Here is a 5,079-nt window from a genome sequence, read left to right as displayed (position 1 = left end):
TCTTTGACTTATGCTGTTAACCATCTGTGCAACTCCTTTAGGACTGAGTCTTATGGTGTCTTTTGACATCTTCGGAATTGTTGTTTCACTGTGTCTTGCTTCCCCAGACAAGGTGATAAACTCCTTGAAATAAGGACCTGATCAATAGTGAAAGAGGCCAGACCAGGAACACTATTTCCAGAGGTCAGTCTTGCTCACCCACTGATGGAACCACTGGCCTGAGGTTTATTAGATTTTCCTGAGTTGGGGGTGGGGTGGGGTGGGGCTGCTTCCAGAGCCTAAGGCAAGGTTAAGTTTTTGAGGATAAGTGGTACTAACACAGCCTCATTGGGGTATGGGCATATGTTCCTGGTGGGTTTTCTCACTATTTACCTACTTACTATTTATTAATAGCGCTGCAATTCTTTTAGCCACAGCTGTGCTACATTTTCCAGATTATAAGAAATTCTCCCTTCTTCCTGAAACCTACAAATGCTAAATTCTTATTGTGTCTCAATACTGTGTTGACTTTTGAATCTTGGCGAGCCTCTAATCATTCAGTCTTTCTCTTTCTTGACCCACTTCTTACAATTCCATGTGGGTCTTTATTATTCATCCATTTCTATTTATTTTTCCCATTTATAGGCCATGTGCCTTTAAGATAAGGTTAATAGAAGAGCACCCTCAGTGGCCACTTTGGCACTTTGGTTTCCTCATATCAATGCTCTTCAGTGGGTGTGTCACTGTCATGGTGGTGTGGAGAGACCAATTCTATGGTCCTTGGACTAAAGAAATTTTAGCATCCCTGGCTTTCCACCACTGAGAACCAGCATTGCTGCCAGTTCATGACAAGCAAAAATGCCCCCACAAATTTCCAAAAGGCCCCTGGTTAAGTCACGCTGCTTTAGCCGCTGCCTCTCTACCCTATACTCCAAACTCAGACACATTCTCTCCCTAAATAGGATTGTTTGAGCCTCTGTGGATAGACTGTTTCTTTACTGAAAGCTTGTCATATCTTTAAGTCATTCTTCCTTTTCGAGGTTTTTTTTTCTTTTTTGCCTTGGAATGAGTCATATATTATTTTGTTTTGTTTTGCTTTGTTTTGTTTCACTTATTATTATGGTAAATGTCAAATACACACAATAGTATAATGAACTCTCACGGATCTATCACCTAGTGTCAACAATTACCAACTCATAGAATATCCTGTTCTTTCTATACCCCCACCTATCAACCTCCATCCACTTCCTGCAGCCACTGGATAATTCTGAAGCAAATCACAGACATCATTCATTGTATGTATCTTTTTGATAAACTTTTTGTTATCTTTTTGTTTTTTAAGTCAATAAGGGTTAAGGTGAAACGCTTGCTTAATTCTCCAGGGCCCCACCCTCCATATCACCTGCACATTCCTTCTAGTTCACCAGACTTGAATCTAGTGTTGTAGCTACCTTCCTTGCCTCCTCTAGATTCTGAGATGAAAATGCCAAGACAAGTCAAGAATTTATCAGATGCTCTGTTTTTAGCCGTAGGAAACTTTAAGCAGCTATTTGGATCATGCAAACCTAGTTATTGCTCTAGTTTGGTCATCTGCAGTAGGCAGTTGGCATCCATATCTTCTCTCAGGTAAAGCAAAATATTCAATACCATCCAAATATCACTTCTATTTCTGCCTCACCATGTTCCCTGAAAAGCTCTCCACCATGCTGAGAAATCTGAGACCATGATTAACTAACCCTCTTGTTTAGTTCCTTGCCTATCCTGCTAATTTGGAAGAAGTATGTCCTTCTGATGATGTACATTTCCTATCCCAACTGTTAATGAAACTAAAGCGATTGCTTTTCAATTGAATCTATTAAGATATTGTAAAAATTGAGTTGGTTAATGGTTGAGTACTAATATGCAACAGAAGATTGAAATGATTGGTTCTGTCATGACGGGTTTTTGAATGATTAGTACAATCACATGGTGTGTCCTGCTTTCTGCCTTTATCCCCCTCCTGTGATGCCTTTGCTGGCTATTTGGTTGCCTAGTGGTTAGAATTGATTAACCCTGCTGACTTTGGGCAGCTCTTTGAAGACAAATTGATGAACCGTGTCAACACTAAGCTTGACCTGGAGCATTCATGAGTGCCAGGCCATTGACTCTGAGACCCTTGAGCTCTTCAGTGCATGCGGGGAGTCATGACCTTGACCTGGATTGCAACTTTTGAGCTGCCTCTCACTGAATCATGGCTATCCCCTTGGATTTTTTTCCCCCAAATGTAACTCCCCTCCCACTTCTTGCTTCTGGATGAGTGTTCAAAAAGAGCGATAAAAGTTTGCCATGCCTTGTCCACTCATTCTACCTACTTTTGCCAAAGTCATAGTTTAGAATAATTTAGTCCAGCATGACCACTTAAATGGTCATCAAAATACTAACAGGTCAGCATCATGAGCTGTCAGTGTGCAAGCACCTTGAGACAAAAAGGACCCTCATCTTTGCCTACTTCTCTGAGTTGTTGTGGCAATTAAAAGTGCAAATGTATGTGACAGTTCTTTGTAAGCCATAAGTCCTATTCAAATGAAGATAACAATGATGATGATATTTCTAACATATTATGCCTGTGGAGTATTTTCAGTTAGCCAGTGACTGAGCTGAATTCTTTCTGCATCATCTCATTTAATCCTCATAACAATCCTATAGTGTTTTTGTTACAATTATTATTTTCCTATATATGTAAGTATATATGGTATAGTATAAATATAGCAATATATAAAAGTATTTAATAAGATAGCTTTTAGTGCTATAAAGACTACTCTGGGCCAATCCCATTCCAAATCATTGATGCCTACTAGGAAAATACAAAAGGAACAAGAAAACCCAAAGGCACCCCAAATAGATCAAATCAGGCACTTAACCACACCCTTCTCTGGCGTTCAAAATTCATCACTCATTTAACGGGGATTTCTAAGCATCTAAAATATATATGTACTCTTAAAAATTATGTCAGTAGTGACTCGAAATTTATAAACAACAAGAACAAGGCTTATGTTCTTCCAAGTCATTGCTTTAATAATTATCCATTGCCACTCCTTTGGTTGAGTCCTCTAAGTGGTGGCTTCTTTTCTCACTCCTACTCTTCAACATAACAAAAGGAGAAACCTTCAAATGCAGTTAATGTGAAGCCAAAGACAGCTAACAGAGATAACCAGAGCCTGGGAAAAGCAAATGCCAGCTTCTTTCAGGATGATGTTACTTTCTTTTTATAGACTAAAAACCAGTCTTTTCATATTGCTTGCCAAGGTATAAGTAGCAATGTGGTTCCTAAATGTCTAACAAAAAGGAAATAATTTAATAAATTACAGTACAATTCCACAATAGAATATTATGAGTCAATTAAAATTATTTTTTTAATGGGAAAAATTATAGTATGGGGAAATCTTCAAAATAAAATGGTAAATGATAAATATCAGAATATAAAATAGTTTTTGTGGTATGTCCATAAGGTTGTTTTATGAACACACATATAAATACACACACAAGATATGCATCAAAATGTTAACAGAGGCTATCTTTGGATGTTGGAGTTATGAGATTTTCAAATTTTTAATTATTATACTTTTCCATATTTTCTAAATATTCTATAATGAACACTATTATTTTTATAATAAAAAGGTGGATATAAGGCAGTAAAGACATTGTATATTGTGGTTTAAACTTAGATAAGAGTTTCTGAAGATTACAGTTTCCAAAAGTTAACATGTGGTTTTGATACAGGCCAAGTGAGTAGCCTCCCTCACTGAAAAACTTTGATTTTAAGTTTCCTTTTCTTTAAAGTTTTTTTTTTCCCCAGGATTTTTATCTCCTACCCCCTACTTTAGATAATTTTTCTGAAATTTGTGACTTATACTTGTTAATTGCAATCACTGAAGCCTAATGCTTTTTCCAACCCATCCTGGGCCCAGCTCCTGGACAACTGATGCCACCTGAGTGACCAGTTGAATAGCCACAGGCTCCACAGGGCTGACGGGTTTATTAATTAAAATCTATTTTTCCTCATTCACGGGTCTTGGAGATACAGATGATACCCCAGCAAGATTACCAGTCCCAACCAAAGAAGCCAATGCGGTCTTCCAGGTGGATCTCGAGACCCCTTCCCCTCATCTGAGATTAGATAGGGCGAAAGTCCAGTGAATCCCCCAAATAGGCAGGGACAGCTCTACACCCCTGCCCAGCAGGAAGCAGATAAGAAACAAAGACCTCCTGTCCCTCAGCTTCCCATAGAGATTTTATAGGGATCATGTCTCTCAAGGAGAAAACAAGGCAGGCAGCTAGCGATAGGTGTTGGGTCTCTGTATTCCTGCACGTCCAACACAACCCACAGAGCACAACTGCCCAAAAGACCTCCCCTCTCCACCCAAAACTTCCCCTTTTTCATTGTAATTATCTACCCCTATGAGGAAACAAACGGGTACAAAACACCCAACTAGATTAGACCAGTCACTCACACCTTCCCAGTAAAGGCCACAATGACCTTCATTTCACCTGGGCCTCATTATACCATCATTATAATATCATACATATGCCCGGAAGTTCATTAATATGTTATAACAGACTGAACTCTGGGAAGGAGCATCACAGTCTAAAAAGGTGAGGCAATAGCCTCTAGTCGATCAAGTTGTCCCACACCCAGAGAGGAACAGGCCATTCTATAGAAAAAAAGGGATAAAAACTCCAAGTCCTAGCCAGTCAGCGCCTTCTGAGCTCTTTTTTTGCTCGGCCCACTTCAAACTCTGGAGTGTACTTTTCCTCCTAATAATGAAGCCCTTGGCTCTGGCTCTGGCTCTTGCCCTTGGCCCTTTGGGCCTTTGAGCTTCTATTTCTTTGAAGTGTACTTTTTCTTCTAATAAACTGCTTTTCCACTACTTTACCTCGGTATCTCATTCAATTCTTTGCTCGAGACGCCAAGAACCTGGACACTGGGCTGAGGGCCTGCTCTCTGGTAACAGTTTTTTTGTTTGTTTGTTTGTTTTTAAAGATTTTTATTGGGGAATTGGGGGATGGGAACAGTGCTGGGGAATCGGGGGAAGGGGAACAGACAAGTTGCTGTCGTCTTGT

Source organism: Hipposideros armiger, unplaced genomic scaffold, assembly GCF_001890085.2.
Source record: "Hipposideros armiger isolate ML-2016 unplaced genomic scaffold, ASM189008v1 scaffold_209, whole genome shotgun sequence".
Classification (NCBI taxonomy): domain Eukaryota; kingdom Metazoa; phylum Chordata; class Mammalia; order Chiroptera; family Hipposideridae; genus Hipposideros; species Hipposideros armiger.
This window is presented reverse-complemented; position numbering follows the sequence as displayed.